The sequence below is a fragment of the Astatotilapia calliptera genome, chromosome 12 (assembly GCF_964374335.1).
Source record: "Astatotilapia calliptera chromosome 12, fAstCal68.1, whole genome shotgun sequence".
Taxonomy (NCBI): domain Eukaryota; kingdom Metazoa; phylum Chordata; class Actinopteri; order Cichliformes; family Cichlidae; genus Astatotilapia; species Astatotilapia calliptera.
The window spans coordinates 38,489,461-38,514,272 of NC_137433.1; positions in this window are offsets into that span (position 1 = coordinate 38,489,461).

Below are 24,812 nucleotides of genomic sequence, written 5' to 3' on the forward strand. Positions count from 1 at the left end.
ATTGTTGGGCTTCATTTCTGTACTGAACAGTCATTTTACGATTAGCTAGTAAATAACAATTAGCTGATGTTGTTCATGAGACTAAAATCATCTCACTGTGGTAATGTAAATATAATATGGGCAATATTAAAGTTATTGTCAGATTAGTATGATATATCACAGCAGTGAGCTTGAACTTTGGGTCAAAGATTCAAGTTGCATTTTTTTAAATTTCCTATCACCTTAAATCTTCACTCAAAGACGAGTATCTGTGACAGTGTGTATACAGATGTATTATATATAAGAGACAAATATTGTTCATTTAATATGTTGGCATTATTACATTTGGCTCAATGCTTACATATATGTATAAAGAGAAAATGTACGAGCTGTGATAACTGTGTCTGATAGAATGAAGAGTAGACTGATATATGAAATATTCCTTTATTGGGTGAGAAAATCAGACCATGTCATAACTGCTGTAAGTCACACAGAATAGATATCAGAGCCTTAAACAGGCTGACGTCTGCTAAATGGGTCAAACTGGGCAGGAAGTCTACAAACACATAACATCCTTATAGAATATGATGTAACACTATAGATCAACTTAGCTCAGAATATATAAAGCATATAAACAGTTACAGCAATATGATGCAACAAACACAGCAGTGCTACTGATCCAAAATACTCAAAGCTTCATAGAACTGAAACCAACATTTATTTTTAGCTCCATTCTGCTGCTGATACATACTTTAGGTTTCTGAACATTAAACTTGTTGCTGCCTTTCATAGTGTGTAACTTGAAGGCCCTGAGTACTTTCTCCCACACTGGAAACACTGGGATGATCACATTATTTGAACATTACCTAATAAGACTGATTCAGCACAGACAGTTATGTTAAACTTTCCTAGCAGTCCTTCACAAACAGGGAACAGTCTGTCTATTCTCTCCATCTGTCAGCTGCTGCTGGCTCTTCCTCCTCCTCTTCCTCACACACTGCTGAGTTTGTCCTGGTGGATCATCAGGGGTGCAAAGCCTCACAGATGATGTGCAGCAGTGGGTCCCTCAGTCTGTCCTCACTCTGGACACTTGCAGTTGTCACACATGGAAATCAAATGTGTGATCAATCAAATCTAGTGCGCATGCGCCAACCAGCGTGCAGCCTGTTACAGTCGCTCCTGCTTTTCTCTTAGTTTAGCTCTTTTTTCTTACGTATTCTTTTTTTTTTTCTGACTTGTATTTTCCTCCGTTTTCTATCTCTTACTCAATCATGTGGATTGAGAGAGTTTTTGTTCTTCTGGTGGCCGTGGAACTGTTACTTTTATCATGGAACGGGACCGCGGCACATCTCCTACACGCACGGACTGTTTACTCCAGAGATCAGCTGATCGCCCTGATGCCGGCCGGCTCACTGGCCAGGCCCGCAGAAGTGCCCGCAGAAGTACCAGCTGAAATTTGGAGGAAAACACATCGGGGATGCAGAGGTCAAGGACAGAAGAGAAGAAAAAAGGTGACGGTGAGACAGCGGAGGCTCGAAGCGAGGAGGAGGTTTAAACCGTGTCTGCCGTCTATCGTGATGGGAAATGTGCGATCGTTGGCAATTAAAATCGACGAGCTCTCAGCACTGGTACGGAGTCAGAGGGAATACCGAGAGTGTAGCCTGATGTGTTTCACCGAATCATGGCTGCACCAGGTCATTCCCGATGAGAATGCTTCCGTGGAAGGCTTCCACACTGTTCGGGCGGACAGGGACAGCATCGCTAGCGGTAAGCATAAAGGAGGTGGGCTTGCTGTTTTAGTTAACAACCGGTGGTGTAACCCTGCCAACATAACAATCAAAGAAAGGATTTGTTGCCCGGACACTGAACTGTGTGCTGTTGGACTCAGGCCGTATTATTTACCCAGGGAATTTTCCACGTCATCTTGGTGGCTGTTTATGTACCCCCCTCTGCTAACCCCACAGCTGCATGTGACACTATCCACTCTGCCATAGCTCGGCTACAGACTCAGCACCCGAGTGCCTTTATTGTGATCTCGGGTGACTTCAACCATGTATCACTGGACAATACACTACCAACATTCAAACAATATGTGGACTGTCCCACCAGGGGAGAGAAAACTTTAGACTTACTGTATGCTAACGTCAAGGATGCATACAGCTCCTCCTCCCTCCCCCCACTTGGTAGGTCAGATCATAACCTGATTCACCTCACCCCCCGCTATGTGCCAATTGTGAGGAGGGAACCTGTGACCACCAGGACTGTCAGGAGGTGGTCAGAGGAGGCAATAGCGGAACTACAGGGCTGTTTCGAGGTGACCGACTGGGAAACACTCTGTGAGCCTCACGCCGAGGACATCAATGGGCTTACTGAGTGTATCACAGGCTACATAACTTTCTGCACCGACTCCATTGTTCCAGCTCAGACTGTTCATTGTTACCCAAATAACAAGCCGTGGGTGACTAAGGACATCAAAGCCCTCCTCAACAACAAGAAGAGGGCTTTCAGAGGGGGCAACAAAGAGGAGGTGAGGAAGGTCCAGGTGTTACTAAAGGACAAGATCAGAGAGGCTAAGGACAATTACAGGAGGAAGCTGGAGTGGAAACTCCAGCAGAACAGCATGAGAGAGGTGTGGAGGGGCATGAAGACCATCACTGGATTCAGGCCAACCAACAGCAGGGGAGCTGAGGGAGGTGAGAATAGAGCCGACGAGTTGAATCTGTTTTTCAATAGATTCGACACCACAGTGTCTGCTCCCACCCCCACAACCTCACCTGCAGTCAGCCTGGAATCCAGAGCCACACCACTGTGCCAGCCTCTCTCTTCACATGTTGCCTCCTGTGAGATTCCTGACACCCCTCCCCCACCCATCACCTTCACTCAATACCAGGTTGAGATGCAAATGAGGAGACTTCACTCAGGCAAGTCTGCTGGACCAGACGGAGTGAGTCCCCTTGTCCTCAAGACCTGTGCCCCCCAGCTGTGTGGAGTCTTTCATAAACTGTTTATGCTGAGTCTGAGTCTGCAGAGGGTCCCGGTGATGTGGAAGACATCATGCCTCGTCCCTGTACCAAAGACGCCTCGTCCCAGTGGCCCCCAGGATTACAGGCCCGTGGCACTGACCTCCCACATCATGAAGACCCTGGAAAGGCTCATCCTGGACCAGCTGCGACCCATAGTAAGACCACATCTGGATCCCCTTCAGTTCGCTTATCAGCCTCGTCTCGGAACAGAGGACGCCATCATCTACCTGCTCAATCGTGTCTACACCCATCTGGACCAGCCGGCGAGCACTGTGAGGGTCATGTTTTTTGACTTTTCCAGTGCTTTCAACACCATCAGGCCGACCCTCCTGGGTGATAAGTTAGCAGCGATGCAGGTGGATGCTTCTCTGGTGTCCTGGATTGTTGATTACCTGACAGGAAGACCACAATATGTACGTCTCTCACAGTGTGTGTCTGACAAGGTGATCAGCAACACAGGGGCACCACAGGGGACTGTCCTCTCCCCCTTCCTCTTCACCCTCTACACCACAGACTTCAGCCACTGCACAGAGACCTGCCATCTTCAGAAGTTTTCTGATGACTCTGCGGTGGTTGGATGCATCAGCAGGGATGATGAGACAGAGTAACGGGCTGTGGTCGACTCCTTTGTCACGTGGTGTGAGCAGAATCATCTGCAGCTCAACGTGGCAAAGACCAAGGAACTGATCGTGGACTTCAGGAAGACCAGGAAACACGTGACCCCTGTTTCAATCCAGGGGGTCAGTGTTGACATTGTGGAGGACTATAAATACCTTGGAGTACACATTGACAATAAACTGGACTGGGCTAAAAACACCACAGCACTTTACAGGAAGGGCCAGAGTCGCCTCTATTTTTTGAGGCGACTGAGGTCCTTCAACATCTGCCAGAAAATGCTGAGGATTTTCTATGAGTCTGTTGTGGCCAGTGCGATCCTCTATGCTGTTGCATGCTGGGGGAGCAGGCTGAGGGTCGCAGATGCCAACAGACTTAATAAACTGATCCGTAAGGCCAGCAATGTTGTGGGGATGGAGCTGGACTCCCTCAAGGTGGTGTCGGAGAGGCGGATGCTGTCCAAGATAAAGACAATGTTGGATAACACCTCCCACCCACTCCATGACATGTTGGTCAGTCACAGGAGCTCGTTCAGTGAGAGACTGAGATTACCGAAAAGCACCACTGAACGACACAGGAAATCATTCCTGCCTGTGGCCATCTCCCTGTACAACGCATCCACTTAACACACTGTTTGCTGCTACAGCTACACATGTTTCTTTTCCAACTATTTATTTATGAGTGACTTATGTATGTATGTATGTATATATATGTATATATTGTACTATTCTTAGTTAGCGTATTGTCTGTCTTGTCTTAATGTTGGTTTAAAATGGAGCACTGTAACAAAAAATAATTTCCCCCAGGGATCAATAAAGTATTCTGATTCTGATTCTGATTCTGATAAGCTGCAGGATTCAAACACAAGTGTAACTTATAAACACATGTTCATACTTTTATTCCACAATCAGAGAGAAAGAAACAGAGAGAGAGTGCAGGACAGACAGACAGGTGACAGTCTCAGGTGTACACACTGCTACACAACAGCACCAGAGAAGGAGGATTTAGTGTTTGTGTTATTACGAGTGTAAACAAGAAGAGTTCCAGATGGTGCAGTGGACACATGTGTGACTGCTGTGATTAAAGCATCTTTCTTTCAGCTTAACGAGTGAACCGTCAGCTCGTTCAAACACACGTTAAAGTCCGTTTGGCTCGACACCACCGAACAGAGGCAGCAATATAACACAGCTAACATTAACAGTGCAGTGGATCCTGCTTGTGCCGCGATATTCAGGACTGCAAACCGAGCAGCATCACTGACTTTCAGCTTGTTGTGTTTGTGGATATATGACTGACTTTAATTATCCACAAAATCATCACATTCTCTGTAAGATTAAGGTCGACTATTGAACGGCGTATATTTTAAAGTAAAGGCTTTAAAACCAAGTTAGTACAAACATCACTAATGTCACGTAACTCTGCCGTCATGTGGCCAACAGGAATGTTTTAATGTTCTTTGTTATGTAACAATTGCACATAAATAGGTGACATAATATTCATTACTTACTTTTAAAAGTTTACTCTTCGGGCGCTCCGCTTCAGCCGTTTTTTTTTTCTAAAAAAATATCCACACCCACTGCCACGCTATGAATTGTGGGATAGGTTGGGTTTTGAAGGCTATACCGGACCCAGCCTTCAAATCTGGGGAAATGAAGGACGCATTTGGAGGACTCTTCGAATTGGGACACCCTTCACCGCATCGCTGTGATGTAATCGGTGTACAAATGCGCACTCCAAAGCACGCGGCCCCTGAATTGGGTCAATGTTAAATGGCATGAGCATAAGGGGAGCATAAAGAACACTGAAACACTGGAAAGAAAATACCAAAAACTCAGAAAACTAAAAATAGATAAACACAAAACAAAAACATGGAGTCACCAGACTCTAGACCATGACAACCAGGTTGAAATCTTTTAAACAAACTGCAGTGACAGTTGATGGGAAGCATTTTGTTTCAAGTCTGTTCACTAAGCTGAAACATGTAAAACAGTTAACAAGAAGAAGGACAAACAATCACACCTTCGGAATTCTCCTGATATCTGTCAGTTTTGTTTTGAGTATTAGGAAATTACTGAAAGTTTTTTAATTTGTATGTTCTATTGCCTCAAGGTATGAGACATTAGCAGGAAAGATGCAGCTGCTAGTTTGATGTTGCTGTTTGTCATGTGAACTCACTGACATTTGCTTCACTGTCCACTGATGAGGCTAATAATAAAATGTCAGGAGAATATTAATTGACTGCTTTACATTTGAAAAGAAATCCTCTAAACAATATTGGCAGTGAGAGGAAACAATATTTGATTAATCTGTTTTTGTGCAGCATGAACAAGTAGCTGATTTCCATGGAGCAGAATGCCAGGGATATTTTGAGGAAGAGAGTTTTTGAGAGCAGAAGGCTGCTTTAAAACAAGCTAACCGATCTTAAAATCTTTTTAGTGCCCAACAGTTTGACACAGACCATGCACCGCTATGACTCTGGATACTGTAGCTCCTGTTAAAAATAACAACTTAAATCAGAAGTACCTGACTCCGTGGTATAATTCTCAAACACGGAGCTTAAAGCAGATGACTCGTAAGCTGGAGAGGAAATGGTGTCTCACAAATTTAGAGGATCATCATTTAGCCTGGAGAAATAGTTTGCTGCTTTATAAGAAAGCCCTCCGCAAAGCCAGAACATCTTACTATTCATCACTGATTGAAGAAAATAAGAACAACCCCAGGTTTCTCTTCAGCTCTGTAGCCAGGCTGACAAAAAGTCAGAGCTCTGTTGAGCCAACCATCCCTTTAACGTTAACTAGTAATGACTTCATGAACTTCTTCACAAATAAAATTTTTATCATTAGAGAAAAAATTACCAATAATCATCCCACAGATGTAATATTATCTACAGCTACTCTTAGTACCATTGATGTTAAGTTAGACTCTTTTTCTCCAATTGATCTTTCTGAGTAAACTTCAATAATTACTTCCTCCAAACCATCAACATGTCTTTTAGACCCCATTCCTACAAAACTGCTCAAAGAAGTCCTGCCATTAATTAATGCTTCGATCTTAAATATGATCAACCTATCTCTAATAATCAGTTATGTACCACAGGCCTTCAAGCTGGCTGTATTTAAACCTTTACTCAAAAAGCATCTCTAGACCCAGCAGTCTTAGCTAATTATAGGCCAATCTCCAACCTTCCTTTCATATCAAAAACCCTTGAAAGAGTAGTTGTCAAACAGCTAACAGATCATCTGCAGAGGAATGGTTTATTTGAAGAGTTTCAGTCAGGTTTCAGAGCTCAGCACAGCACAGAAACAGCTTTAGTGAAGGTTACAAATGATCTTCTTATGGCCTCTGACAGTGGACTCATCTCTGTGCTTGTCCTGCTAGACCTTAGCACAGCGTTCGATACTGTTGATCATAATATCCTATTAGAGCGATTAGAACATGCTGTAGGTATTACAGGTACTGTGCTGCAGTGGTTTGTATCATATCTATCTAATAGACTCCAGTTTGTGCATGTAAATGGAGAGTCCTCTTCACACACTGAGGTTAATTATGGAGTTCCACAGGGTTCAGTGCTAGGACCAATTCTGTTTACATTATACATGCTTCCCTTAGGCAGCATCATTAGAAGACATAGCATACATTTTCACTGCTATGCAGATGACACCCAGCTCTATCTGTCCATGAAGCCAGATAACACACACCAATGAGTTAAACTGCAGGAATGTCTTAAAGACATAAAGACCTGGATGGCCGCTAACTTTCTGCTTCTTAATTCAGATCAAACTGAAGTTATTGTCTCTCACTCTCCAAGATTGTGTTTAACAGTCTGGTCAAATTGTCTGCTGCTCTCTCTATCTCTCGCAAAGTACTCCCTCTGTCTTTTCAATAAAGTCTCTTCACTTATCTGTGTAGGTTTTCAGTCATCCAGAGACTGGAAACTTACACAGATATATTGCATATAGACATATTAAGTTCCCAATTCCATAGGTCCCTCAACCTATTCATGTAATCCCAAGATCCATTGGGGTTACTTGCGTAGAAGCATTCCAACAGCGTCAGTGCTTGCTGCTTTTAAAGTGCTTCTAAATAAAGTTGGCTTGGCTTTATGGACCTTACTATGTACACTGGTGTAAAGTCATGTTGGAACAGGAAGGGGCCATCCCCAAACTGTTCCTACAAAGGTTGGAACATAAAATGGTCCAAAATATTGTGGTATTCTGAAGCACTAAGACTTCCTTTGACAATAACAACACAAACACTGGGTGTTTGGTGGATGTTATCTACAAAACTCTTAACAGGGACAGTGGAACATGGTAGCTCCATTAAGGGGCTGAAGCCAACTTGGCATGGCTGTAGCTCAGGTGGCAGAGCAGGTCAATCCCAGGCTGTGGCTCCAGTCTGCATGTCAAATAACCTTGGGCAAGATACTAACCCCATGTTGCTCTCTGAGGCATGTGAATGTGTATGAATGTTAGCTAGAGCGCTTAGAACAGGGGTGCCCAATCCCGGTCCTCGAGAGCTACCGTCCTGCAGCTTTTAGATGCATCCTTGTTCCCACACACCTGAATCAAATGAATGGCTTGTTATCAGGCCTTTGCCAAACATGATGGCATGCTGAAGAGATCAAACCATTTGATTCAGCTGTGTTGGAGTAGGGATGCATCTAAAAGCTACAGGATAGTAGCTCTCGAGGACCGGGATTGGGCAGCCCTGGCTTAGAAGAAGTGCTTGTGTGATCGGGTGAATGAATTAGTTGTATAGAGTGCTCTGACAGAGTAGAAAAGTGCTATATGAGAATCAGTCCATTTTTTTTTTACCATTTAACTCCTCACGCCACAATCCCCATCCTCCAAACTTTACACTTGGCACAATACAGTCAAATAAGTACTGTTCTAATGGCAACCACAAAACCCAGACTCATCCATTGGATTGCCAGATGGAGACATGTCCATCCAGACATGTCCTGGCATGTCGCCAGTACACTGGCAGCATGCTTTTAACCACTGCATCCAAGACTTTGCATTATACTTGGTGATATAAGACTTGGATGCAGCTACTCGGCCATGTAAACCCATTCTATGAAGCCCACTACGTGCTGTTCTTGGTCTAATCTGAAAGTCTGAGGTCTATAGTGATTGATTCCGCAGAAACTTAGCAACCTTTGTGAAATATGTGGATCAGCATCCACTGAGCCTAATCTGTGGTTTTACATGATTTAGCTCTTCGTGGCTAAGGTACTGTCATTCCAAATCACTTCCACTTTTTTATAATAACATTAACAGCTGACTGTGGAATATTTAGTGAGGAAATTTCACAACTGGGCTTGTTACACTGTACCACGCTGGAATTCACTGATCTCCTGAAATCGACCCATTTTAGAAATGTTTGTAGAACAGTCTTTTATAGATTTTATACATCTGTGGCCGTGGAAGTAATTGGAACACTTCAATTCAATTATTTATATTTGTCAGCGAATACTTTTAACAATACAATGTATATATATCCTCAGCTTTCTCCCCTCCTCAAATGTAAGTTATGTTCCCTCAGTACCAGTATTCAGTTTAAAAAAACAAAAGAGGGTTCTCACTGAGACTGAAAGTAGGGCTTCATCAGAGAAAATGACATTATGTATTGAAGTAATTATATTTCAGTAAATCACAGGAACAACTCAGAAAAGATCTAAACTTTGTGAAAGCCAATATTTATGTCATTCTCAAAACCTTCGCCACGAATTTACATTCAGTTCATGTTGTTTAGTCTTGATTACTTTGTGTTTAAAACTTTGATTAATTGCTGAATTCTTCAGGGAAAGGATTTAAGAAGCTAACCATATAACAATATAAAATGAAAAGAAAACTTTACATAGATTTACATGGAATTTTAAATGCAAAACATTTTTTGCTTTTCCTACGAATTTTTGTTTTATGTCCCACCTTTGTTTTAGTTCTGTTTTAGTTCACTATTAAATCATTAACAAACACTAACCTGTGTTAAAAATAATTCATATTTGTGTATTTGTAGTTCTGAAAGACACTTCTACATTAAGCTGCACTTAATATCAGTTCAACTGATTATCATAACTTCATGTATAAATTCTCTTCCCTCGCTCTCCTCCACAGACAGATGTGCACAGATGTTCAACCACACACAGATCTCCATCAGACAGTGGACCAGCATCACTGACTGAGACAGCATCAAGAGTATTTTAAAGTGCTTTATTCCTTCACGCATTCACTTAAGCCAAGCTGTTTTCATTCCCCATTTTTAATCTGTGGTGGGTTAAGAAATATTATTAGCATTTAACATTTCAAAATTTGACACATTTATATTCTTATCTGATAATGATAAAATACTCTGCCTAGCAGGTAATCTACAGTACAGCTTGTTCTTCGTTTTTATGTGCTGCATTGGAGTCCCTTCCTGTCAGTCTTGCTGTGATACTAATAAATGAATCAATGAGCGTTTTTTTAAAATAAATAAATCAATGTACTTTAGTCACAGTGTGGATGAGATATGAGGATGATCAGCGTGTGACTGGTGAACAGTGCACAGTGAGTAGTTGAAAGTTGCTAAAGCAGCAGTAAATTACATCGATGCTACTTTTTTGTGGAAAAACTTTGTGTGTATAGTGATGTTTCGATAGTGTAATCGCAAAGAAAAAAAAACAAAAGAGAAAAAGCGTTGGAGAAGCGGATGTCTTGCCGATGGGCAAGCAGGGGCGGATTTAGAAGGGTGGCCTGGGGTGGCAAGTGCCACCCTAGTTTTGCATATGACAGTGTTGTTTATTAAAATAAGATAGCATTAACACTTTGAGCGTAGTTACAGTTAACAGTGAATATAAATGCTAAAACTGACTGTATTGCATAATGTTCCCCCCTCCACCATTAACAAATAGTTCAACCCATAGCACAAACCGGCTTTTTTTTTTTTCAGTAGCAACCGATGCTTATGATTGTGCCAGAGCACATTTTCAACAACACTCTAGGATTTTCAGATTTCACACAGGTGGTTGGTTGCTACACTCTGAAAATAGAAGGAATGCTGCACCTCCAAATCACATGACTGATTTAAGCTGACACAGCAACAAGCTGCAGCCACGCTGACTCTCTATTTCAGCCCAGGGCTATGGCTCTCTACATCCTCTTGCAGACCGTTACATGTGGAAACCATTTGAATACAAGCGCGCTGATCCACACAGGTGTGCACACGGGTGTTCACTGTTCATAGATTTAAATTACACCTTTCTTGGCTGCTACTTCAAAGCACATTGTGCGCTGTCTGTCCTGCGTGCTGCACAACAACATTGAATATTTAGTATTTACTGCTGTTTACACTTAGCTAGATTAATGCGATGGTGTGATGTTTAGTATGTTGCTTTGGTTTTTTTTGCTTGTTTTCTCGTCTTCTTCTCTCAACAGGTGATCCAGGAGATTCCCCCCCCCCCCCCCATTTTTCACTGTCCCTCTCCCCTTCTGTTTTTCCTTTCCTTCCTCTTTCTCTCTCCCTTTCCTATCCCTCACTCATGTCTGTCCTGTCTGTAACATCTGAAAATAAAATAAAATAAATAATAAAAACAAAGGTCGATCAAATGGACCAATACGGCAATGCCACGATGATCCATTTGGCAAAGTAAATCCATTGGGTATCCTTGTTGGTCTTCAGACAACAATTCTGATGGCTAAAGAACCAAATGGGACAGGAAGAGAGAGAAAAAAAAAAAAGGAATTTATCAACGCAGTATCTAAACACTTCTCACTGTAGTGGTTAAAATCTCATTCTAATAAGAGTTAAAAGCGCATTCGGTTATTAGGTTTATAGTGTTATTGAATTATGGTGAACGGTTGGTAGAATTTTTTTTTAACATTATCTGCCAATTACATCTGCCACCCTTCTCCAAATCTGTGCCACTACCTGCCCCACCCTCAACACAAATTTTCTATGCACGCCACTGACAGTAACGGACAGTAAATGTTTCAGTGGAACTGACTGACAGTCTGACAGCTGTTTCTGTGCAGGGTCAGAAATATGGAGATGATAGATTTTGTTCTGATGATAAAGCTGCAGTTTAATAGCCGTTTCCGTCCTTGATGACCACTGAATGTTAACTACAAAAACAACAGCGAGCTTTTGTTACACAACTCTTCTTCCTGCTTGTGTTCTAATCACAGAAGTCTAAAATGGCGGACCAGCGTCGACAAAACGATATCGATATGATATAATCAATAAAACACTGCCGGAGTCTGAACGAGTCACCAGTATTGTTTCACTATCCAATGATACAGTTCTATTGTTTAAAAAGCGGCTTCTGTGTTTATACCTTCACTAATGGCGGATGTCATCGCGGCGACAGTAAGGAACTATAATGCAAGTTGTTTGGATATATTTCTGCACATGAGACAGTTGCTATTTAGGAAAGCGTTTCGAACTTTTGTAGGCTGCTTATTAACGCAAGTGAATCGAATCCAGCACTCACCTGAAGATCAAGCTTTAATCGTCTCTCTCTGTTTCCTTCGAGTTCACTCTGCAGCTGAAGAAATCCTGCTGGGTCATCAGCCGCATCGAAAGTGAAAGTTTCAGATGGATCCTTTTTTTTTTTTTTTTTAATCCTTTGGTATTTTCCAGTATTAAAGCGATTATCAATTTCTAAATCGATAGGGTTAGATTGATAGATACATTCCTACTCCAGTGATATTAAAACATATCTTTCATTGCCTTGATCACTGTGCACCTTTCTGCCCATTTTACACATAAAACATGAAAACGGACTTTTTAGAAAGTGCAATAGGGAGACATGAAGGTATTCTGAGATTATACATCATCCCTAATTCTTTCAAGTTTGAAGTTTATTTATTTAAATAGCACTTTTAAAAACAACAGTTGTTGATCAAAGTGCTGCACAATAAAACAGTCAAAGCAGAAGACATGCCAAATAAAATAGAATATAGATTAAGAGAAAATAAAATCATGGAAAGAACAATAGAAACAGAGTCCTCTTGATTTAAAGGCAGAAAATAAAAGTGGGTCTTTAGATGGGTTTTGAAACTCTCCAGTGTTGGAGATGTCCTGATATGCAAGGGCAAAATCTGTGCTTGGATTCTTGTCCTCTCCTCTCTCCCTTAGATCCTACTTGGTCCAGTGTTGCCTGCCTCTCACTCCAGCTAATTAGAGCCTAGTGTTTAGTTTCGCAGTTCATTGTTAAGTAAACCTTAGTATCCTTGCTTTCATATTGTCAATAGAGTCAATAGTTTAAAAAAATGGAGTGCATTAAGAGAGTTGCATAATGCAAAAAATGTAAATGTCTGGGTTCCCTTTCAGCCTCTTTCACAGCATTCTGATAAAAACACCAGCAATCATTTAAGATTTGAAGTGACACGCTTCAGCTTGTCCTTCTTCCATCTTTGTTCTGCTCTCTTACAGTCCCATCTAACTTCACGAGTTCTATCAGTGAACCAGGGCTCACAGCTAGCTTTAGTAGCCACCGAGTTTAAGGTTTGGCAGGAGGAATTGAACTGGGCACTAAGCTCTTTTTAGGAGAAGCATAGAACTGGCCAAAAAGAGCAGAGAATTAATGTGCAGTGAAGGACTGAATATCTGACAGTACTGAACAAGTTTCAACTATAGCACAAGACGCCTCAGTGTCAAATAATACAGGAATTACTGTATGTACTACACAGCAAATTCAAAAGTGTTAAATGTTTTGGTGTTAATAGTCTTCTTGCAAAAGTAGAGTTAATTTTACTCTAAGTAGAGTCACATTCTTTTAATGTAACTCTGAGGTGTAAAATGATAGTAGTTAAAATCGAGTGTTAAAAATGAGTGTTTCTCTGTCAAATCTGGAGGTGTTACAATGGAAACATTAACTCTTGACCTCTTAACTCTGAACTCCTACAGGGGCTATGACACCAACAGAGTACATTCACAGACTCCGCCCCCAGCACGGCTCCAATCGAAGCTGAAGTGAAGCCGTTTCAGAACATTTTGCTCTACATATTTGAGTTGTTTGCCATGCTTGGTAAGTCATTTTTTCAAAGATTGTTTCAATTATTATTAGCTTTTACTTCTGTGGCTCTTTGGAGTTGAGACAAAGTTGTGTGAAAGGCATTAGGCAAGCTCCGAGGCAAGCTTTCCCAGATGAATGTGCCTGATCCCATCTGCCGGTGGATCACTGACTTCCTGACGGACAGGAAGCAGCACGTGAGGCTGGGAAAGAATGTCTCGGACTCCCGGACCATCAGCACCGGCTCCCCTCAGGGCTGTGTTCTTTCTCCTCTGCTCTTCTCCCTGTACACCAACTGCTGCACCTCCACCCACCAGTCTGTCAAGCTAATCAAGTTCGCAGATGACACCACCGTCATTGGGCTCATCTCGGACGGGGACGAGTCTGCCTACAGGAGGGAGGTTGAACGTCTGGTGTCCTGGTGCAGCCACAACAACCTGGTGCTGAATGCCCAGAAGACAGTGGAGATTATTGTGGACTTCAGGAAGCACACAGCTCCACTCCCCCCCATCATCCTGACTGACACCCCCATCACCTCTGTGGACTCATTCCGCTTCCTGGGTACCACCATCACCCAGGACCTGAAGTGGGAGCCCACCATCACCTCCGTCATCAAGAAAGCCCAGCAGAGGATGTACTTCCTGAGGCAGCTGAAGAAATTCAACCTGCCAACACGGACGATGATGCAATTCTACACCGCAATCATCGAGTCCATCCTCACCTCCTCCATCACCGTGTGGTACGCTGGAGCCACTATCAGGGACAAACAGAGACTGCAGCGTGTTGTGCGCTCTGCTGAGAAGGTGATTGGCTGCAGACTCCCATCTCTGCAGGACCTGTACACCTCCAGGACACTGCGGCGTGCAGCTCGGATCTCAGCTGACCCTTCTCACCCTGGACACAGTCTGTTTGACCTGCTCCCCTCAGGCAGGAGGCTCCGGTCCATTCGCACCAGAACCTCTCGCCATAAGAACAGTTTCTTCCCCTCTGCTGTTGGACACATGAACAATAACCACATGACTGTCCCCGCCACTAACACATGACCCTACGCTGTGTCACTGCATCATTTCATGTCTGGCACTGATCACCACCTGCACTCATGTATGTATCTTTCTACGTAGCACTCATAATTCTTATTCTCATGTATATATCTCATGTATATCTCATGCACATATCTTTCTTTCTACATAGCACTTTAATTCTTATTGTCTGCACTGAAGCACCGCAGCAATTTCCTAATGTTGTAAACCTCAACATCTGGCAATAAACCCATTCTGATTCTGATTCTGATTAGACATGTTGCTCGCTGATAGCATAACATTCTGTTTTAGCTAGCTGAAAGGTATTGTTTGCGGGCAAATACCACAGCCTTGAAAAAAGCTTGCATGTGAATTTTCAGTCAAACTTTTGGTCAAATACACCTAAAACAATGTCTAGAATGTGAAATGTTGGTATAATGGTGCTGCTTGAAGCCTGAAAACGATCGCCCATAAAACAAACTGAGCAAACAGCAGTAGCTGACGTCCTGACTGGATTCTACGTTAGCATAGATCCGTCCATTGCATTTCGTTGCCCTGTACCTGTGCATGTGCAATGACAATAAAGTTGAATTCTATTCTATTCTATTCTATTCCAGAGTTTTGTGCACACGGTTTAGGTAAAAATTAAAAAGGTTGAGGTTTTACATTTAGTTCAGTATTACCTGTTGCCTGTGTTTTTGTTTTTTGGGAAAATACTTTACACAAGTAATGGCTCAAAGAGGATTCCTTTTTTTTTTTTTTACTGTGCTGCAATTTTTTACTGGATTATTTGTGCCATTAATTAGTGTCAACTAATTTTTATTCAATCTCCGCACAGGATATGCTTGTGAAGATGGAATATGGGGGAGAGCAGAAGTGCGTTGAAGTTCCACAAAGGGATGAATGAAGGACATGCATATTGTATTGAAGAAATAAGTGATGAAAATGCTGTTATTTGCATTTACCATGTCAGACCTTTTGATAAACAAAATTCTAATGAAAGTGAGAACATGTATACTGTTACATCTTTCAGAAAATGTTTTGAAATTGTGGTGCACAGTTCAGAATAAATGTTTTTCAAAAACCATTGCATCTATTTAGTAAATGTTTATTTCCAAAAGAAATTTCTAGAAGTTCAGAACAGTAAAATCCCCGCTTTTTAGAATGAATTAGAAGATAACTCTTACGTAGTTAAACTAAAATACTCTTTGAGAGTTAATATATAAACTCTTAACACCAAGTGTTAAATGATCAACTCCAGACAGATTTGGTGTTTAACACTAAATCAGAGTTAACGTACCAACTCTCCAAAAAGAGTTAAATTAACACTCTCTGGTGTGGACCCATATAGACACTTTAATAGTGTTGAAATCAAATCCGACAGTGTTAATTTGGACATGCTGGATTTGCTGTGTACTTACCGCTATTACGTACTACTGTTACTTGCACTGTTCACCTTCTGCTGTGACACAACAAATTTCCCATGTGTGGGACTAATAAAAATAAATCTGTTATCTTATCTTATATGATCAGAGAAAGCGGTGTCACAAATTTCCAGATTTGACACAGCAAAACCATATGAGAGGACAAGATCCAATTTGTGTCCAAGCTCGTGCGTTGGACCAAACACAGACTGCACAGAATTTAAGGAGTCAATAAGATTTTTTTTGTGTTGTCCTGCTAATGTTTTAGCAGGACAACACAAAAAAAATCTCCAATAATAAGGACACAATCACATTAGTGATGTAGATAGAATGTAGACAGAAAAGTCAGTTATAAAGTCCTTATTATTATCTTCCCTCTGCTAACCCCACAGCTGCACGGGACACTATCCACTCTGCCATAGCCCGGTTAAAGACTCAGCACCCGAGTGCCTTCATTGCAATCTCAGGGGACTTCAACCATGTCACCTACCAATACACTACCAACGGTCACACAACGTGTTCTGTCTCACCAGGGCAGAAAGAATTTTAGGTCTACTCTATGCTAATCTCAAAGAGCGTACAGTTCCTCCTCCCTCCCCAGATCACAACCTGATTCATCTCAGCCCCCACTATGTGCCAATTGTGAGGAGGAAGCCTGTGACCACGAGAAGCATTAGGAGGTGGTCAGAGGAGGCCTTAGTGGAACTACAGGGCTGTTTTGAGGTGACAGACTGGAAGACACTCTGTGAGCCTCACAGTGAGGATATGAGTGGGCTTACTGAGTGTATCACTGACTACTCCAAAAGTTGATTCTGTTCATCTGGACGTTTTCAGTGGGGGAAACATTTCATCATCATCCAGGTGACTTCTTCAGTCTCAGCTGACTGCAGGTTTCCCCAAACTTATAAACAGTACATTTGCATAATGACTGAAACCAGCCCACTGAAGGAACAATGGGCTGGGGTCAGTTCCTTGATCGTTAATATTGTCACGAGCATTGATCAACAACCACTGATCAAAGCCTTGGGGAATGGCTGCAAAAAAGCACTTAATTTTTCATGGTGCATTTTATTTCTTCTTTCAAAGTCAATGGGAGCAAGAAAAATTAAGAATAGACAAAAAAGCAGATCACATATAAAAGGTTACTGAGCAAAAGTTCTTATCATTTTCTACTTTAACTAATGCAAAACACACATTGTAATCTGTAATGACTTTGCCAGATGAAACGTATCTCATTTAAATAAACTGGTAAAATATCAAAAAGATAAAATAAAACATTTTAATTATGTTTGCTTTTTTCCTTTAATATGTAACTTTGACCTTTGACCCGGGCGATTGTGGCTCAAGAGTTGGGAGTTCGCCTTGTAATTGGAAGGTTGCCGGTTTGAGCCCCGGCTTGGACAGTCTCGGTCGTTGTGTCCTTGGGCGAGACACTTCACCCGTTGCCTACTGGTGGTGGTCAGAGGGCCCGGTGGCGCCAGTGTCCGGCAGCCTCGCCTCTGTCAGTGCGCCCCAGGGTGGCTGTGGCTACAATGTAGCTGCCATCACCAGTGTGTGAATGTGTGTGTGAATGGGTGGATGACTGGATGTAGTGTAAAGCGCTTTCGGGTCCTTAGGGAGTAGTAAAGCGCTATATAAATACAGGCCATTTACCATTTACCACTGTGCCAATAACACTGTTGGAAAACCATATTTAATGACCAAGTGAAATGAATCCATATGTAAAATTACAGTGAATTAAGACAATGCCCAGTCTGTCTGACACCATCTTAATAAAATTGTCAAACATTAATCATGCCAAATCAGATCACACATGAAACTCACTACATGGGGAAGATTCAGTCTCAAACTCACTGGTATTTATTGACACTATAACACAGTGGTGTACTGTTGAGTCGTTTTCCAGGTGTTTAGGGCTGAACATGAGTGTCGATGGTTGCCTGTCTTTTTGTACGAGCCCTGTGACTGATTAAAGAATTGTGTTCCCTTGCTTCTAAAGTTTTTCATTTACCTGAACACACTATGTCAGGTCACAAAGGTGACTTTACATTTCATATGTTTGGTTTGGCACAAATGATTTGGTTTGCAGTTCTTTTCATTGGTTTGAGTTTTCTCAATTTGTTTTTCTAAAAAAAAATCAAGTTTGTTTTTTTGAAAGAGGTGCTTTTGTTTTGTCTATAACAATGAAAACGGTGTGTAGTTATTGGTGGCTTCCTTTCCTCACCTCCAACTGGTCACAGCAGATGCCTGCTCTCTAAGGTTTCTTCCTGTTAAAAGGGAGTTTTTTTCTTCCCACTGTTGCAAACTGCTTGCCGATCTGATTGTTGGGGCCCTTTCTGTATTATTGTAGTGTTTCTACCTTAAAATATAAAGCGACTGTTGTTGTGACTCGGCACTATATAAACAATTGAACTGAATTGAGTTAAACTGATGAAAAATACATTGTATTACATTAGTATTGGATGGTGTAGTTATTGCAAAAAACCAAAAAAACCAAAACAAATTAGAACATTCAAAAACTCTTGAACTGAAATGGTATCATGATTACACTTAATATAAAATGAATATATGCACCATATTACCTTATTTACTTTTCTTTTACTAGATGAACAAAGCATAAGCCTAGAACTTCAGAATCTGTCATTAAATCTTCTGATTTGTCTCATTTAACACGATAAATGAAAGACACCAATCAACTGTAGCTTTCACCTAAACAGCTTTACCCTTAAAAATACACCAGATGGAGTGGTTGGAGTGACGGAAGGAGAGGTAAGTGACGGAAGTGTCGGGGAAAGGTAAGCGACCCATGTTGTAGGTGACGTCAGACGCCAGAGATTTGGCGAAAAAAAAAAAAAGCGAATGGTAGCATAGAATTTAAAAGTTTCGTTAAACTTCAGTATTGCCAAATAAACTAACCAACTGTCATATAACTAACAACATCTGTCCTATCATCTCTAACACCCTGGAGGACAACGAGGAGAGTTTAGACGCTCTCCAAGAATACATCGACCGGTGCTTCGAAGATTTAGTAATGAAGAAGGCCCAGAGTGCATCCTCCCCGGCCAAAGCTGAGACGCCGTCATCTAAAAGATATCGCCCGGCAGACTCCCCCGGCACAACATCGCCTGCCGGCAAAGATATCATCGACATCCTGGAGTCAATCGATAAGCGATTGTCCAGTTTTGATGCAAGGCTGTCCCTGGTGGAGATCTTACACCGGGAATTTAAATCTCTAAAAGAATCCCTGGAGTTCAGCCAGCGGCAGGTGGAAACACTTGCTGCGGAAAATGCCACGCTACGGGAGTCGGTCAAATCTCTAACCGAAAATGTGACCCAATTAAATATAGAAAATAAAAAAATAAAAGAGACCGTTATAGATTTACAAGCCTGTAGCATGAGAGATAATCTGGTATTCCAGATAGGGCTGGGACAACGCGTTGACGTAATCGATTACGTCGACGCGCAAAATACGTCGACGTAAAAGAAATCTGCGTCGATGCGTCGTCACTTTCAAAAAAAGACATGGCGGCAGCGAGTAGCGGCAACATGAGTGAGGCAGTTGCAGTCAACTTAAACCACTCCACCCGAACACGCAGTTCTACAGTATGGGGATATTTTAACCGAAAAGGAAGTGATTCAGTCGTTTGCCGGCTTTGTGAGGTGGAAATGCCCTATCATAAAAGCACGACGGCTATGCACCAGCACCTCAAACGACGGCATCCAGGAGCAGCTTCTGCAAAGGACAAACCACCGTAAGTTTTCAACTTTTTTACTAACACTAGTTTTTACCCGTTAATTCATCCAGACCCCCCCCACACACACACACACACACACACTCATAGACACAAAGATAAACACCCAACCTCCATAAATGCAAAACTAATTTAAGCTGCTTAGCAGTAACATATAGCAGCTGCTGTTTAGTTGTTATTGTTTTTTTGTTTGTGTCCCATGCTGGCAAAATGAGTCGGAATGCGCGCAGGCTGATTATCAGAATCGGCGAAAGATGAAAATGTGAGACAGCGAATTGGCCGCAGGGATTTAATACATCACTGCTTAAAGATGAAGACTTTATTAAATATTTTAAAAAGGAATGGACTTCATATTTAGACTTTAATGACACTCCCGGAATATCTGCTTCTGTTCTATGGGAAGCAGGGAAAGCTGTGATGAGAGGTAAAATAATTTCATTCTCATCACACAAAAAGAAAGAAGAAAACAAAAATATTCAGGAATTAGAAAAAACCATCAAATCACTAGAAGAAGCCTACGCGTGCGACCAAGATCAGGAAACATTGAACAAAATACGCAAAACAAAACTAGAATTAAATGAAACTATTAATAAAAAAACACAATTCCTTATACAAAGACTTCGCTTGCAGAATTTTGAACACAGTAACAAATCAGGTCGCTTTCTAGCTAACCAGTTAAAAATAAATAAAGAAAAAACAACTATATGTGCTGCTAAAGATTTATCGGGGAACACAATATATGACCCTGGAAGAATAAACAACATTTTTAGGGATTTCTATGAAACTTTATACTCACCACAAATAAACCCATCTAAAAATGAAATTGATCTGTTTCTTGACAACGTAACTCTCCCAAAATTACTAGACAGTCAAGCAATGGAACTGGATTTGCCACTGACGCCAAGTGAACTCCAGGAAGCCCTGATAAGTATGCCCAATAATAAGGCTCCAGGTCCAGACGGCTTCCCTGCAGAATTCTACAAAGAATTCAGGACAATTTTGGCACCAGTATTCCACGGCATGTTGCAAGAAATCGAGGAAAATGGCAGACTACCACCAAATATAAATTCTGCCAACATTAGTCTCCTGCTAAAACCAGGCAAAGACCCTTTATTTCCCTCAAGCTATCGTCCAATTTCTCTTTTAAATGTAGACCTTAAAATAATCTGCAAAGATCTCTCAAAGAGATTAGAGAAAATGACCCCCCTCTTAATTCATCCTGACCAAACTGGTTTCATAAAAGGTCGGCACTCCTCAACAAACACTCGTAGATTACTTAATTTAATAGACTACTCATACGATAAAAACATCGAAACCATAATATTATCTCTAGATGCAGAAAAAGCATTTGACAGAGTTAACTGGAAATTTTTATTCGCAACTTTACACAAATTTGGTTTTGGAAACTCTTTCATAAGCTGGATAAGAATATTATACAATTCCCCAACAGCTCGTATCAGAACAAATGACCAGACATCCTCCAGCTTCTGTCTCCTGAGGGGCACCAGACAGGGATGCCCACTCTCCCCTTCACTTTTTGCAATTTTTATCGAACCTCTAGCAGCAGCATTTAGACAGGCTACAACAATTAAGGGCATAAAATGTAAGAACATATAACATAAAATCAGTCTCTATGCGGATGATGTGTTGCTTTTTCTGCAAAACACACAAACCAACCTCTCTGAGGTAATTACTCTAATAAACTGGTTTTCAAGAGTTTCAGATTATTCAATTAACTGGCCAAAATCTACAGTTCTCCCCATTAACTGCTCCTTCCATAATTCTTCCTCTGCCCCACTGCAATCCGGAAATATTAAATATTTAGGTATTAATGTCTCTCCTAAGCTTTCAGACTTAACTAAATTAAACCACATCCCACTTCTAAAGAAAGTAGAAGGCGATCTGACTAGATGGAAATCTTTACCCATATCACTCATGGGAAGGGTCGCCACTATAAAAATGATGATCTTGCCAAAAATAAATTACTTATTTTTGATGATCCCTAACAAACCATCACAAGATTGGTTCAGATCTCTGGATTCATATATTTCCAAATTCCTTTGGAAAGATAAACCCCCGCGTATTAGCTTAAAAACGCTACAAAGAACCAAGGATAGAGGAGGATTAGATCTGCCTAATTTTCACCAATACTTCTTAGCCAACAGGCTTCAGTTCATCTCAGAATGGTTAAAACATACCTTCTTAGTTGAGCCCTGGCTAGATGTTGAACAGGCACTATGCAAGGATCTAGAGATTTCAGACCTACCATTTATTAGCTCAAACATCAAAAGACATGAATGCTTTAAAAGTATCAACATCAGCTTTTCTCTAACAGCATGGTGGGAGTTTCTAAAAATAACGGAGTCTTCATTAATCCCATGCAAACGTACACCTATCTGGAATAACCCTGACATATTACAAAACAATAATATGATTAATTTCCCAGAATGGAGTTGTAAAGGAATTAAATACTTAGAACATATATTAGAGGGAACAGAATTTATTCCATTTGACAGACTAGTTGAACAATATGGGATCAACAAGACAAGGTTTTTAGAATATCAACAAATTAAATCCATAGTAAAAAAGAAATTTAACCTCAGTCAAGTTGAATTACAAACACCACCAAGTGCGGCACATTTTCTTACTCTTAAATCCCCCAAATTATTATCTAAAATATACAGAACACTTTCTAAATTAGATGAATCAATATCCCTTCCTATTGCAAAGTGGGAAGCAGATTTATCAGTCAACCTAGACCAAAACTTCTGGTCTCAGAGCCGTCACTTCCGTTTTTATTTCTTTTTCCCTCTCTCTCTATTGTCGCGCACCTTGCTTTTTGGTTTATTTGCTTCTCTTTTCTATCACTATGTCGATCACCTGTTTCCCTATCCATCCACAAACGACACTGTCTATTTCTACATACTTACTCTGCACGATCACGCACACACATGCGTTTAAAGGCAACACATTTACAACAGCCACACAGCGCACACAGATATAGGACACACGCACACATTTGCTCATATTAGTTATTATGCACACACATAGTCAGACCTATGGAGCTTCTCGCTGCGCATTTTCTTCTCTTTACTTACAAAAAAAAAAAAAAAAAAATGATGCGTTTCCATTTTCCTCACCTGTCTAAGCGAGACACACAGCGTACATCATTAGCCAGAAACACACAACTATGGGCATGCTAAGATTTGTCACATGGAATGTGCATGGAGCTGGCTCTAGGGGAAAAAGGTTAAAAATACTTAACCAACTTAAAAAAATTACAGCAGACGTTGTTTTATTACAAGTAACCCACATGCCTGTCACAGGTTTGAATAAACTTAAAACACCTGAGTTTCCTAATGTGTTCTCAGCCTGTTATAATTCTAGACAAAGGGGAGCAGCAATTCTAATACATAAAAATATTAATTTCACAGTACTCTGTACAGTTATAGATCCAGAGGGCAGATTCCTAATCGTCAAACTATCTATACTTAACCAAAAGCTAGGTATTGTAAGTATATATGGTCCAAATGTTGATGACCCCTCATTCTTCCAAGGTTTTTTTAGTACACTCTCCGAACACCTAGATTGCACAATTGTTCTTGGGGGAGACCTCAACCTGGGACTAAATGAAGACATGGATAGGCTCAATACAGCAGGAACTCAGCGTAACTGGCAGTCCACAAATATAATCAAACAGTATATGAGTGACTTTGGTCTTTGCAATGCATGACGCTCCCTTCACCCCAACAGTAAGGAATATTCTTTTCTCACATGTCCATCACTCTTACTCTCGTCTGGATTATTTTTTGGTCAGCAGCTCACTGCTGAGTAACATTTCAGACACTGAGATTCATCCTATAGCTGTCAGCGATCATGCTCCTGTATCTTTAACCCTAATACAGATGAATAATACTACACCAAGAAAAAACTGGAGATTTAATACATCACTGCTCAAAGACGAAGAGTTTATCAAATACTTTAAAAAAGAATGGACTCTATATTTAGGATTTAATGACATTCCTGGAACAGCAGCATCTGTCCTCTGGGAAGCAGGGAAAGCCGTGATGAGAGGTAAAATAATTTCTTTCTCATCACATAAGAAGAAAGAAGAAAACAAAAAAATTCAGGAACTAGAGAAAAACATCAAATCCTTAGAAAAAGCCTATGTGTCACACCAAGATCAAGAAATATTAAACAAAATACGCAAGACAAAACTAGAATTAAATGAGATAATTGATAAAAAGACTAAATTCTTAGTACAAAGACTTCGCCTGCAAAATTATGAACACGGTAACAAATCCGGACAATTTCTTGCTAACCAGTTAAAAATCAATAAAGAACAAACAACTATATGTGCTGTTAAAGATTTATCTGGGAATACAATATATGATCTTAAAAAAATAAACATATTTTTTAGGGATTTCTATGAAACTTTATATACACCACAAATAAACCCACCTAAAAACGAAATTGATCAATTTCTCGACTACATAACTCTTCCAAAATTATTAGACACCCAAGCAATGGCACTGGATTCGCCACTGACGCCAGGTGAATTCCAGGAAGCTCTGATAAGTATGCCCAATAATAAGGCTCCAGGTCCAGACGGTTTTCCAACAGATTTTTACAAAGAATTCTGGACAATTCTGGCACCAGTTTTTCACAGGATGTTGCAGGAAATCAAAGAAAATGGCAGACTACCACCAAATATGAACTCTGCAAATATCAGTCTCTTACAAAAACCAGGCAAAGACCCTGTATTTCCTTCAAGCTATCGTCCAATATCCCTTATTAATGTAGACCTTAAAATAATCTGCAAAGCTCTCTCAAAGAGATTAGAGAAAATAACCCCCCTTTTAATTCATCCTGACCAAACTGCTTTCATAAAAGGTCGGCACTCATCAACAAATACACGTAGATTACTTAATTTAATAGACTACTCATACAGTAAAAACCTAGAAACCATAATATTTTCTTTAGATGCAGAAAAAGCATTTGACAGA